The sequence below is a fragment of the Melospiza georgiana genome, chromosome 3 (genome assembly GCF_028018845.1).
Source record: "Melospiza georgiana isolate bMelGeo1 chromosome 3, bMelGeo1.pri, whole genome shotgun sequence".
Lineage (NCBI taxonomy): Eukaryota > Metazoa > Chordata > Aves > Passeriformes > Passerellidae > Melospiza > Melospiza georgiana.
Genome location: NC_080432.1, coordinates 95,934,135 through 95,949,361, shown reverse-complemented (window position 1 = coordinate 95,949,361; position 15,227 = coordinate 95,934,135).

The following is a 15,227-nucleotide window of genomic DNA, read 5'->3' as shown; positions in this document are numbered from 1 at the left end:
GCTAAAGATCTAAACACTCCCTATTGTGTTCTAGTGAAAGTATTATGCAACCAGCTGTTTGCCATTGTTTACCATTGAATGTACTTCTTTTTTTTTTTTTTTTTTTTTATCTCAAAGGTGCAAAGAGCATGTGCGTTTAAAATGGGTCATTTATTCCAGAGTAACTGTCTCATCATCAGTCTGCAGTGTCATGAATGTCTGTTGCCTTATCTCTTTTCATAGTATAACTGTTTACTTGAGGATAATGGTAGATCACAGTGAGCAAACTGCTGTGGAGGAGCTGTTAAACTGCACACTCCTATCTAGACTTATGTCTTCACATGCTGGGAATAGCAGCACTCAGGCTGTGCCTGGTAGGGACAATTTCAAAGTAATTTTTTACTGCTGAAATAAAATTGGTGAAGATGACGGGTATATCTAATGTAGAAGTACAGCTTGAGACTTTACAGTGAGTTTTAATGTTCAGTCCTTTGTTCCTGTGTAATAAGACATTTAAAGACTAGGGCTGAACTTTCTCCGTTGCTTCCCAGGCTGTTTATTGCCATTTTCACCCACTCTTGTTTTGGTAGGAGTACAATATGTTTAAATCGTGCTTTCTGATTCAGCAAGTTTTAATTTGATAATATGAATGAATAAATTAAAGGCTTTCCATGTTGTCATTCCAGTAATGACAAAGTTGATGTGGAGGAGGTAGTATAATTTAGGAGATGCTCTTGATAGTAATTTATTCATTATTTGTTGATATTTTTCTTTCTTCCAGCTTTAATGGTGTTGCAGAGTATGTTTTCCAGAACAGAAACTGTTATGTTTGCATTTCTGTGAACTGTAATGCAGTATAATACTGAAATGTCTTCAGGCATTCCTGTAAAACACAAACACAGAGCGATCTTACTTTTTGCCAGGGTATACACTGAGCACACTATACTGGTTTTTTTTCTGTATATGCAGAATTATCTTATTGTATTTATGTGTTATTATTGCTGGTGCTAGATTTTTAACTTTAGATCGTAAAACACTAAAAACACCAATTTTGTGATACAATCCAATATAATTAGTATTGCTCACCCTAATTGGAAGAACGCAGCATTAATTTCACATTAGACCATTGAAAATCCTAGTATCGACAGTTAGTAAGGAAAAAAATGCGATATAGAGAGTCTGCCAGTATGTGATACTCAGTCTGTCTATTGTATTGTGCCACAGCACATAACTTTGTATTGGGATTTAAGGTGTTTTTTTCATTGTAAACTTATATCAAATACTGCATATGGTCTCTTAGATCCTTAGGGATGTTTTTATAGAAGAGTGATTTGGTTGGATTTAGTACACTTTTCCAAGAAGATACACTATGCTCTTTGCAGTCTATACATAACTTTTTCTTACAATTCCTTTCTATATTGCTAACAAAATAACTTCTATGCAAATACCTTTCTTACTCTTTGAATCTGTTTGTTTATTTACTACTGGAGGCACTCAAGCTTAGTGTATGTGACTAATTTAGTGAGCTCTTCCTTCCATATGTATGACAAAATAATTCCTTTTCAGTATAGCATGTAATTTTAAAACATGTAGGTAATGCCATCCAGTTGGGCTATCACTGCAGTGTAATTTGTGCAGAGCAGTGTCCTGCTGCTGAGTGACACTGAAAGGAAAGCTTCAACTGTTGTGCTGGCAGTGGTAGTTTCCGGACTTTGATCTCTGGTCAGATAGGGAATCATGAAAGGACACTGCCCTTTAAAGTTCTTTCAATTGAATGTTGGATTTATACTAATATCATGAGGGTAATTAATGTTAATCCAAGAAAAATCTTAACGGGTAAGAGATTCCTGTGGTGTCAGTTGGTTCTGTTCCTGGGAATGTTCCTGGGATCCCAACTGGAGATTTACAGTAAGAAAGGGCAGTAAAACAAGCACAGAAGGTTGAGATGACAATGTCATGTGTCCAAATGATACGACAACTAGCTTATAATAATATTTTATTGAATAAATCCATTAGAAATTTCTAATACAGTTTTTTTGAACAAAATGCAAATGATTGTGAAAATACAGGCAGCCAGGCACAAGGGCTTTACAGAGCTGTCACCATGCATGGATGCAAGATAGGGGAATCCAAGTGTTTCATTCTAGATGGAGGAAGATTAATGAAGGGAAGAGTGTGAGTGCTGACAATGACAGTGCTGCAACAGTGGCAGTGAAATATTGACAGTTCTCTTTTTACCTGCTCTAATGTCTTCATTATATTTTTTGGATGACTTTGTGATTTAGTTGGATCTTTTACAAATTGATCAAGTGAAAAAATCTAATGTACAGTCTCAAATTATGTTCAACTGCATTAAATACTGAGAGTTCTTTCTGGACTATGTTATAATTATTCTCAAATTACCCTCATACTCAGATATTGTACTATGTTACTACTGTATTTGTGTGCATGAAAGTAAAGCACAACTGAAAACTTCGGAAAGCCCACAGCGTTCATTGGATTTGTGTCTTCTTTTTTAAATGGTTCATTTTAAATATGAGAAACTACTGCTTGAAAATGCAGTTTTAAATTAAGCAAATAATGCAAATTCATCCAGACTAAATGCATTTTATGCAATAAACCATTCCAAAGACTTGGTTCTTTTTTCCAAAGACTTGACTCTTTCTTCCTTTTTTTTTCCCCTAAATTTTACATTTTATGTTTGACTATGATGTTTGTTGATGAAAAAGACTTTTTCGCTAAAGGCTTGTGAAGGTAATGGGTGTTATCTGGGAACATCTGTGCATAAACCCAGGTTACTATGCCTGCTCTACTTGTGCCGACTGAAAAATGGAGTGGTGATACCTTTCCTTGGCTTACCTGCTGTTGTTCCTTCTGCAGCTGGAGGATCCCTGTGCCCATGAGAAAAGCCAGGTGCTTTGAAGGCTAATGGCTGTGATAGCAGTCAGCAGACAACTGAAGCACAGACAAGTTACAACTTCCCTCAGTATTGCAGACAAGTGAGAGTTGCACTTTTCACATGGGTTTTCAAGGAATTTGAGGAATGAGAAAGGGTCTCATTGCTTGATTTTTGTTCTTTCACAGGAAATTGTTTCTTTTGGCTTCAGATTATGGACTCTTGCCAACTCCTTGAGGACATGCTGGACATCTTGAGTGGTGAATTTAAATATGCAGAATAGAAAATTACCAGTTAAAGGAGTTTTTATTTTCCTGCAGTAATGGGATAATAATGTTTGTGTAATTGAAATTATGAAGAAGAGTGACATTAGTATCCTTCCACTTGGATATTTTTTGTCTGCCCTGGTAAGCAAGGCAGTAAGGCAGTGGACACAGCAAATTCAAGTGCCTAACTTTTTTCATTTTAAATTTCCTCCTCAGTTCCAGGGTTTTATAGTCAGTATTCACCAAAATGCAGCTTTCAGGACAAACAACCTGTATGAAATGTACAGAACTGGCTATTGAATTTGAATAGGAACATTTTTTCCTGTTTGCATCTTCTACTTTGTGAAGCTCTTCAAAATTTTATCTAACTATCCATAACTGAATCAATAAATGAAATGGTTTTTAATGGAGAATTTATGGCAGAATTTTTTTAGATGACTGGAGAGATGTAATGATACAATTTTGGGAAACTGATTAACATTAAATGAAAAGGATGCCAAAGTCTAAATAACCAAACAACAAACCCACACATTCAAGAGTTCAGGAATATCCATTAATTAAAAAATACTTAGATAAATATCCCTATCAAATTATTTATTGTTTTTGATTAATAGATTAAAATTTCAAAGTTCACATTTTTCTCCTTATTAAATTCTTGAAGGCAATTTTTATAGTTTTTTCTAAGTTTTCTACTTTTAATTTTTTTAACACATAACAGCATAAATTATTGAAGTGTTCTAGGGTATACCTGTGCTGTGCAGAGGCACTATGTAGTTTCAGCCATCACTTATAGGATATCTTATAATATGTTGCATTGGTTTGCAATGTTGAGTTGGGCAATCATTTTAACTTGCTTCTTCATAAAGTATCTTTTTGATTCTTCTGTACATATTGTTTGAAATATGGCTCTTTATATCCATTATCAAAAATCACACTTTGAAATTGTAACTCCCCAATGAAGGTTTTTTCTTCTTTAATCATTCAATTAAGTTTTGTTTGTTACAAGGCATTTTGGTAGCCTTTTATTTTAACCTAAATATTAGCCGTGTGTGCCAATTTTGAGTCCATTGATCTAACTGTCCACCTTCCACTTTCCTTTGTTTTCCTTTGGTGACTGTTTAATTGTGTCCTGTGAAGCCTGTTTAAAAATTTAACTTGTTAGAGAAAGCTGATTACTTCAGTAGGGGCATTAAAATGCATTTACAAGCCTCTTGTGGCTGTGTTGTGGCTGGTAGCACTCACTCTCATGGATACCCTGGTGCATCTTCTTGTGTCCAGTGCTTGCCCAGTCCTGTGGAAGGAGTGGAATCCAAGGAATGCTGGGACACACTTAGAAAGGGAGAACATGGTGAACTGGGAACATAAAAAAAGGGTTTTTATGAGGATATTGGATAGAAATCTTTGTAAAACCAAGCAAGATCAGCTTTGAGGCTCATGGAACCACTTAATTTACCAGGTCACTTCAGATTTATCAACACGTATAGAATAAATAAATTCCATTATGCACTCACTTTATCAAACTGACTTGTGAATTTCTCCAAGAAATAAAAGTCATTTTGGGAAGTTGGTTTTCCTTTAACTTTGGTGACTTTGTTTCCAGTGTGTTAAATCAGAGAATGATGATTATTTTACTTGCATATAATAGCTGCTAATCTGTTTGTAGTTACCTAGAATGTCCTATTTGCTTATGCAAATAGGGCAGCAGTGTGTTTTCAATAGTGATTTGGAATTTTCCTACTATTCCATGACTTGTTAATTAACATCAGTGGCCTGAGGTATCATGAGCTGCACTCTATTGCTATCTGATGGCAACTGTCATAATTTTAAAAGCCTATCTTCATTCAGGTTTTATTTTACTTTCTCAGATTTTCGCAATTTATAAAGTCTGGTTTTTACTGATTTCTAATGACTTTTCTATCTTTCAGGATTTTTATTTTTTCTATCTTTAATGGCTAATTTGCCAAGATATGCTTTAATCTTTCTTGCTTATGCTATTCTTTTTTAGTTCTTTTGGTCTCTTGACCTCTCACATCTGTGCCTGTTAGGCTGGTGATCTGCCATATATTTGCATTTTGTCACTCATATTCCTTTCAGCATCCTTCCCCTTTTCTATCCATTTGTTCTCTCTGTTAGACCTTGGCTTTGTGAACATTCCATCAGATGGGGTGCAAAATTATGGAACAGGGCCTCTGAACACTCTGAAGTATTTTACAGCCAATTAATTCACTCATGTATTTTTAGAGGCTATATTCTCTAGCCTAAGGCTTGTTCTTCCATAAGTACAGGTTGCTTCTAAGCTTCTAAGGTTTTCTCTTTTTTGTCTGTCCTTATCCTTTCACTACTGGTATGACCAACAAACTTCTAAACAATCCCCACTGACACACATCACCTTTCCATCCCTGGCTGGAGGTGTGGTTGCTCCTGCTCTGCATGTGGTACTTCCCACAGTCTGCTGGGACTTGTCATGGTCCAAAAGCCCCCTTGAGATCCTGCAGGCAGAACGAGGAGGAGGTCCCCATGTGTGACACACACAGCTAGGCACTGGTGGCCTGTGCTAAGCTGTTGATTTCAGGAGTAGAACTGGATTTCAGTAGTCCTCTTCAGTTAAATCCTGGGGACATACCTAAGTAGTTTGCTGAGTTCAGCCTTGAGCAAGTTTTGAGTCACTGAAAAGTCACCTATTTTGTTAGATCACCTTTTTTGTTTTTACAGGTGACCTTATTTTCCCATTTGATGTAAATACATTCAGATTGTTGTATTTTTTAAGACATTTGACAGCTCTTCATTCTAGCCATTACATGTATCCCCATAAGAACTGAAATAATTACAGTGATTTTACAAATTTGTCTATGTATGAGTAGGGAAAGATTCCTACTTGACTGTAAAACCTGACCTTACTATGGTTAGTGTTATTTAAAATTTATGACATTCACTTTGTTTTTAAATTAATCCCCTAAAATGATTTAAAATACATTTGTTGACACACTCAATCTGACCTCCCATCTGACCCACCCCAGTAAGCCACTGTTATGTTATAATTAAGCTACTGAAATAAATCCATGAGACTGCTTTGCAAAATTCAGATATTCATACAGCATTCAGATATTCATGCAGCCTTTATATTCTTTTTGTGGGATGATGACTAAGGACTTGGGCAAGGGCTAAGGCTTTCTGTCTGCACCATAGACTTAATTTTACATTATCTTTGTTCATGGAAATGTGCATAGCTGATGTTAAGGAAGGCTGACTTGGCTGAAGGATGAGGTCCTGTGGAGACAGGATGCACCTGAGATAGGAGGAAAATCTGGACATGAGCCAACAGTGTTCAACTGCAGCTCATAGAGCCAACCACACCCTGGGCTGCATCCAAAGCAGCATGGCCAGGAGGGCAAGGGAGGGCATTCTGTCCCTCTGCTCCACTCTGGTGAGACCCCACCTGGAGTGCTGCATCTTGTGCTGGGCTCCCTAGCACAAGAAACATGTGGACCTATTAGAGGAGGTCCAAAGTGGGGCCACTTGGTGAGATCCTTGGCAAGATCCTTGGAGAGTTAATAGAGCAAATTCACCTGGAAATCTACTTCCAAATGTGATAGACAAGAAGGTGTTTGGAAGTACTCTGCAATGATTTATATTGGGGAAATTTCACCTGACTTACATCATAATCATCCCTAATGAAGTCATTGAATTGGTGGATGCGGGTCTAAGACTAGATGTTTATCTTGCATATAGCAAATTTTTTGACACTGGCTCCCATCATATCCTCATAGACAAGTTGATGGAGTATGTACTTGATGGATGGGGAGGTGCAATTTAAAACTGACAACAGTCAAAACCAGCTGTGACCTGTGGCATGAAGTCCAAGTTGATGATGGTCACTAGTGCCATAGTGAGGAAATCAATAATGGATCCAGTACTGTTTGCCATCTGATGACTTGGATGTTGGGATAGAGAAAGCCCTCAGAAAGTTTGCAGATGGTACAAAGCTGGGAGGACTGGCTCATAATATCAGATGGCTGTGCTGCCTTTCAGGAGGATTGGCACTGGCTAGAGCAGGCTGAGGGGAAGTTCAGGAAAGGGTAGTGTACAATCCTGCACCTGGGAAGGAATAACTCTAGACATAGTAGAGGCTGACAGGGTGGAAAGCAGCTTTACAGAAAAGGTCACCAAATTGAACTGAGCCAGCAGTGCAGCCTGGTGGCTAAAGGCAGCAGCTCTCAGCTGCTTTAGCCAGAGCATTGCCAGCAGGTGGATGGAGGTGAATCTGCCCCTCTGCTCGGCACTGCATTGTGAGACAGCATCTGGAGTCCTGTCCTGTCCTGTCTGTGCTTCCTATTGCAGGAGAGATATGGGCATGCTGGAGCAAGTCCAGAAAAGGCCCAAATAGCTCAAGGGAACATCTGACATATGAGAAGAGGTTGAGAAAGCTGTAACTGTAGAGCTAAAGAATAGAAGGCTCAGAGCAGTCACCAACGTGGAAAAATTCCTAGCTGGTAGGTGGCAATGAAGACTGAGCCAGAATGTTCTCGAAGTGCCCACTGAAAGAGGCAATGAACAAAAACTGGAACCCAGGAAATTCTGTTGAATGAGGATTATTTTTTATTTTTCACAGGGAGGGTGGTCAAACACTGGAAAAGGTCCCACATTGGTTTATCCAAGATTTCCATCATTGGAGATACTCAAAACCTGATAGGACATGATCATCCTGAGCAGAGCAGCCTGGTCTAGTGGGAGATGTTCCTGCCTGTGGAGGGAGAGGCTGGGGTTAGATGATCTTTAAGGTCCATTCCAACCCCTTAACATTCTGTAATTCTATGACTTGCACAGGGCTTTGAATTAGATGATCTCCAGCAGCCCCTTCCATCTTTCTGTCCTGGTGTTTTCCTGTAAGTTTGAGAATTTTTTATTAAGTGTACAGTCTCAAACAAACAAAACATCCTCACTTTGTGAGAGCAGAAAAATGAATATGATTATAAGCATGCATATTTCCATGCTTATAATAATAAACAGATTTCAGAATAAAAGATCCACATTGCTTTTTGTTTTAATAATTGATAATTCTTTAAAAAATGAAACAAACCCTAGCACAATCAGGAAAACAAGCAATAAAGAGGGCTACTAATATGATTTTTTTGCATATTTTTAAGTAGATTATATGGTATAATTGTGACTGGGTTTTTTGTTGGTTTCCTTTTTTTTTTTTTATCCTTTTTTCTCTTTCATTTTTTTTTGGAACATGTCCATAGAAATCTATTCTGTTGTTCAACTTTATTTTTTTTAAAGGTTCCTGTACTGGATGATTAGGTTTTCATTTTTATGTTCAGTTTTCACTGTCTTTTTTTAAAACACAATTACTAAAGCTTCATCTGTGTGTGATTGTTTCTTCATTCTTTATTAACAAATACTTTCATTGTATTAACCTGAAGTATTTAGTAGGTAATTTGGCCCTTGTTATATAGATTGCTTTGGAAATAGTGGAATTTAAAACAGTACAAGTTAGATAGCTTTTTAGGTGTCATTTTCATTTCTAAATGATGATGTTGCATATGTTCATAATTTGTAATTGTACCCTATTCTTGTTCAGAAACTTGAAGGAATTTTAAATGAGTATGAAAACCAGCATAGTTTGAGGGGTCTTGATAGTAGTTGACAAAATAGTTTAGGTGGATTTATGCAAGAAAACTGCAGAATCCTGAGAAATGTCCTTCTACATGAATTTTTATAGCTATGGTAATGACTATGCTATGAATGTTGCAACTTGAAAAGCTGTCAACATTTGCGACAAAGTTTAAACTAATTATTTTTACAATGAAAGCCTGACTTGACTGAGAATTTTCAATTGACTTCAGCTTCATTGGGACTAAAATTAAATCCCTAGGATTTTTGGAGCATTTGAGCTAGAATGCTGTTCCTCTTTTATAAGAATAAAATAATAGCTGAGTTTCAGCTACAAGCAATGGAGAGAGATTATCTAAGATTACTCCCAGGATTTTTAATGGCCCATGAACACCAGTGAGAATCATCTGAACACAGAAAATGTATCCCTGTAGTACAGAAATCAAAGGAGGGTAACAAAGGCTAAAGTAAGCCTTTGACATTCATGTAATGAAGAGAACCTAAGCAGGAGCAGGGGAGGTGCCCTATACTGCACCTTCTAATCAAAAAATCCTTTTCTGCAAAACAGAAAATCCTGATATGTGATGCTTTATGTGCTATGGTGTTGCAAAAAAAAAAAAAAGGCAAAAAAAAAAGCACAGTAAATTTTCCGCTGAAACCAGTATGTCACAGAAAGACTGAAACAGTAATATTCTCACTGTTTGTCCCCTTAACACTTCCTTAGAAAAGCACGTAGTTTTCTTGTTTTCTGCTGTGCAGAAAAAGGGTAATAGAAAGTATGGCAGTATGTAAAAGGGATGTAAAACACATATAAATATAGGTGTGGCAGTGAAAATGGAATTAGGTAAGCAATGATCATTGATGATTAAGTTGGCTCATCCATCTTTGGGCTGGCACAACATGAGAAGGAAGTAGTAGAGTGCAAAGTTCCATTAATGGTCATCCCAGAGGGCTGTGTGACAGTGAGAGAAGCAGTGGTAAACCTCAGGCAGGATCCTGTTTACCACCAGCTGTGTTTTATGGCTTCTTGTTTAGCTGCACTTTCAAATATTGGATATCATGTTTATTGCACAAAGCTTTTGTAAATTTTGTTTACATTTTCCACACATTTTTAATACTCTGAGTAGAGCTAATATGTCAGATCCTTTTATGGATTAATAACCTGTGGTGATCATTGCTGCAAAAGATAGATGTGTTTTTCAGTGGACAGATATTCTTTTTCTTAAGCATACAATTTCTAGAAATTACCTTTTTGATATTCTTTTTCTTTCATTTTTATATTTTCTCCTTTATTACTGGTAATTTCTCTTACTGTTTTTTGTTCTTATTTTAAATCTTCTCTTCTTCTTCCCTAAGTAAGTTTTGTTATCTCAACAACTATTCTCCTGTCATTTTACATCCATTTCTCTACTCTTGCTTTCCTACACAATACAATCCCATTTCTTACCCTGCAAATTTGACTTGTATGCTTGCATAAAACTGAAACTATTGATAGTGTATTTAAGGTCATGCACATTTTCTGAACACAGACCTTTCATAAATATGCTTCAAATATACACAACAAAGGAATTTGTATTCTAAGAGTCTCATCACCAAAATAATTGTGCACTCACAGACATTACTTCTTTCAGCCTTTCCATGTGAAATACCACTGGGATAAACTGACAGTAGTTCTTCCATGGTACCGGTATGACTTCATGATGCTGTTGATGCTGTCTGGAAAGGAACAATTTAAATTTCTGTTTTCTCTTCCTTTAACTGTCAGGGTTTTTTTCTGAGTCGGTTTTAGTTCTTTGGTTCCAGGTTCTGAACTTAAAATAAATCCCCTCAGTCCCATCCTTTTCTCCTGCCATTTCTCAGGATAGGAGCTAACTTGTGTTGTTCTCATGAATACCTTTCTGGGCCAGGAGGGTTATCATAAGATTTTGTGAATCCTTGGGTTAAAAATTCTGGTGTCACTTAGCCAGCTGACTTGTGTTTAATGCTCCGCCTTGCTGAGCACTGATTGCTGATTATGCAGGAGCTCTCTTTGCCTGACTTGCTGCTGTTACACATGTGCTGGAGGAGCTGGTGCTGCTCTCCTCAGGTGCCTGCTCTGCCCACACTGTCAGGTGTTGTGTTGTGTTCCTCTGTGTTCTGGTGTAAAGTTTAGCACTTTTGTTTGTTCCAGTTTCCCCCTGTTGAAATGGTTCTGCCCCAGTTGCCTCCTCCCTCCTCCTCCCTTCCAATCTCCTTGCCTCCACCCCCTGCACCCTGAAAAATGCTGTCATTCCCTCAACTCCTCCCCAGTGTCCTGTCCGTAACTCAGCAGCCCATCCCTTCCCTCTAGAATCTTCTACCGGGGCATTGAGTGATAGGTTCAAGCACTGGGGTCCCTCCCCTGAATTACCCTTATTGGTTCTCCCAAACTGCCTGTTTCCCTATTTCCACGCTCCTGTATAACCTCATTGGTATGATAGATGGGTGAGCCCCTCCCCTGTATCCTCCCCCCTTTATAAACTGTTGTACGGTAGCTTTGGGTCTTTTGGTGGTTGTCTCATTGGGATGTACATTTCTCTGCTGTTACTCCTCCAATAAACCCAGATTATAGCCCTGACAGGAGTCTGCTGCTTTACTTTCACCATCGTCGTTCAGTGTCTCATCTGTGCAAGGCGAATGCCTTATCCGCCCTCCCAGCCTCCCGAGGAACGGGAGATTGTCCCCTGCCATCTGCTGTGCCAGATTGAGCCGAGACACTCCAAACACTTGGAGGGGCACGGTGACAGGCCCAGCAGAGGCCCTGCCCAGGCCTCACTGTGCCCTGCTGAGCTCAGAGTCCATCAGAGCTTGCTCAGCGATCTTTGCCGTGGTCTGCAGTGGGTGATGCAGGTCAGCTTTACCCCCAGCCTGTGGGAATGAGACTTTCCATGTGTTAGTCAAACACCGTGACAGTCCAGTGCTCTGTGACCAACAGCATCAAGGGACAGATGACACTGGAAGATGATAATGGATAAAATTAAATTCTGCTGCACATTATTCACTCTGAAATACAGATTTTTTGGCAACATTTCACCAAAACCCTAGAGTGTCCAGCTCTTTTGTCAAGCATCTTACTTTTGAATACTTTTTACTCAGAAATGTTTGACTGTCTGCAACCTAGTTTCTTTTCCTAGCTTTATTTTTGTTTTGTGATATATGCATCCAAATGTGTAGATGCACCTCCTAAGGCTTAAGTCAAATGGTTACAGGGCCAGTGGATCAGTCAGTTGCATGTACTGGTTGTTGATCAGCAAATTATTGAAATTGAGAAAGATACAAAACAAGTTTTATGTGCAGCTGCCAAAATCAGACTTGGCATCAGTTCCAGATTTTTATTTTTTAGTACTGATTTTCTTGTTCCTCTTAATGTTAATGAGACTAAACTGTATATGCTTTAAAAATAGCCGTTTCTTTGAATTCTGGACAAACATTAATTCATCCCAGACAATCTATCTTTTTAAAATGAGAGCTGAATCTATATCTCTACTTGATGTTCCTGATTACATGTTTTCTTGCTTTTGAAAAGGGGTTTAGAATACATATTCTTCATCTTAAGAAATCTTTGTCTGAAGTCTGAATTCAAATAAATAATTGATTTTTCAATACTTAAATTACCTACAGTTTTTGTTCAGTTACTGGGCATTGCAAAAATCCTTCACTTTTTCCTAGGTTTCCTGTATCTTCTGTGCTATTTTCTTTATATACTTCCAGTTTCTGAAGGATCACTTCTTAAGGTTATATATAAACTGGTTATATATTATTAATTTGTTCTGGTTGTTGTTTTGTTTGTTTGCTTTGTTTTTGTGTTCTGCAGAAAGCTTTAGTACTTTTTTCCTAGTTGAATTTGTTTTCTTTTCTACCTTATTCAGAAATTAAGCAGTTAGATATGGCTTTCTTCTTGATTTTGTCAGAGTAACACAACAGTTTAACAGGAAAAAAAAACCTCAAACCAAAACAAAACAAACCCAATAATTTTATGCAAAAGCCTGAAAAAGAATGAATGTGGTGGACCTGTATCAGTCAAAAGGGGAAAGATAACAAAAGCAGGACGCATCAAAATCTAGTATTCTATTAAAAAAAATAAAAATTGATGCTTTTGTAGTGCTCTTTCTTGGTTATTCTAGGTTGAGAAAATGAGTGAGGTGTTTTTATTGTGATTTTAGATTTTTTCTTTTGCCATTTGATATAACAACAGGAATATTTATTAATCAGCTGAGGCCCCACTAGGTTAAGATTCATGGTATCAGCAATAGAAATAATCACAATAATTTTCTGATAATCTCTTTCTTAAATAATCTCCAAAGGGAATGTTGTGAGTTTTTTCCAGCTATCACTAAGTGGTTTATTTTGAAGTGTGAAATTTATGCTTTCTTGTTTGGCAGGTAGGAAACTGCTGTAAGCATAGGAGCATCTTTATATTCTGAGGTTTTGTATTATTTATATTCTTAATTCTTTTATTTAAAGATACTATCTAAATCAAAATAAAACTAGGCAATTTTTCTAATAGTTTGAGTCTTGGCAATTTTCTGGGTTAGAATTTCTTTTAGAACACATTTAACTATATGTCTCTATTAGCATTTGTTAGAGTTTTAAGAAGGCAATTGTTATTCTGACATGACATCCTGAAAGTTCATTTTTCAAATGTGCAATACAGAATTCAAATATTTGTGTGTGATGTTTTGAGAAGTACATGAGAATGACAACAATCAATCATATTTTATTAGCTCATGGTACGCTGAACTTGCAGTAATTAAACAAGATATTAGTGCTTACTGATTAAGATCGCAGATATTGTGAGCCAGCTGTTAATCACTTTTCTTGCAAGGCTAATGTTATTAGCAGATATGTATCCCTAAGGCTATTTTTTACTATTGAATGGGTGGTGATGTAAGGAACAAAATAGGCTTTTAAATTTTATATACTGAAAGCATCTTTTAAAACTTCTGTTACTTTCGGTATGGCCCTTGAAAGTTTAGGAAAAATTGGGCTGAGTTGTTAGAAAGTGGTGCTGTCATGCTGCAGTTAAAATCTTCTAAAGGCTTATAATGCCTTTTACAACTGTGTATATTGAAATGTCAATCCATAGTATTGGATTGTTATTAATAAATACCAACATAAAAATTTCTTTATCAAAACAGTGCTGTTGAAGTTGCAAATTTCAGATGTAGTCAATGTTTTTGGGAAAAATTCACTCAAATATGTCCTAAATATCTAGTTTAGACCATCTTTATTTCTGATGCTGATTCTTATCAAAGAGTGCATTTAAAATTTACAGTACGTTTTAATTCAGTGTCTTTAGTCTTAATTGACTTACATGAGAATCAATAGTGTCCACCAAATAATATTTCACTAGCTTTGTTGTGAATGTGAATCACCTTTCTGAAAGTAGTTGTCAGAAATTTGTGGTTTTCTTCACTGAGAATGATTGTGAACATTATGAAAATCTGAAATGGAGTTACAGCTCTAATAAAAATGCATGATCTATTATACGTCTTGAAAAATGGTATGACAAACATAAGTACTTTTACTAGCTTCTTACTAAGGCTATGAAGCAGTTGTGGTATTTTTCATGTAATTTCCTGTGCATTTGCTTGTGGGTGTGCTTATTTTGAATAGCAGCTGAAAGAAGCTGTGTATGTTCCCAGTAAATCATAAAAGTTGGGTAGCTATTAGATCAGTTTGATTGTATAATATTCTAGTTTACAAGGTGGGGGGTTTTATTGATTTTGTGATACTAAAAATAATCCAGTGTTAAAAATTAACATTGGCAGTTTCTTTCCAACTGGAATGAAATTCCAACTTAACTTGCTTTTATCTTAATTTGAAATATTTCCCTTCAGACATGAGCAGTAGTGCATGGGCTGGACCACTGGGGCAGCCACAGGTTTCATCATGTGCAGCAGTGCTGGTGTTGGTGCTGTTTCCCAGCTGCAAGGCTTCTCCTCTGGGAAGGGAGGCAGAAGCAGCTGCTGGGGGACAGCGTGTGGGGCTTTGTGTGGAAGGGGGATTGTGGCCCCTGCCATGGCTGTAGGTGTGTCCTGGCCCTTGGACTCTGATGGCTGGGCAGGTCTGCTGGGTCTAATGGATGTAAAGGCATTGCTGCATCCTTCTGTACATGGGAATTGGACACTGCTGAAAGTGGGCAGTGGTACTTCGGAGCAGAAAGATACCTGATAGTGGCAATAAGCATGATGTTTTTTTCCTGAATTTTTGAAAATTAACGTTTTTTTATGCATTTGTGTCTTAAAACAAAGAATTAGTTTTATTATGAACATTGTTATTGGTACTAGTAGTATTTTAGTATAAGGAAATAAATTTTAGTATAAGGAAATAAATATGTTTGTTTGCCATAGCCTCCATCTAGATGGGTGGGTGGTCAACTGCTTCCTTGCTCAGGCTGGAGGTAGTGGTTAATGGGGTATCCTGTGTCCAGATTCTTTTGGCAAGGGGTGTTT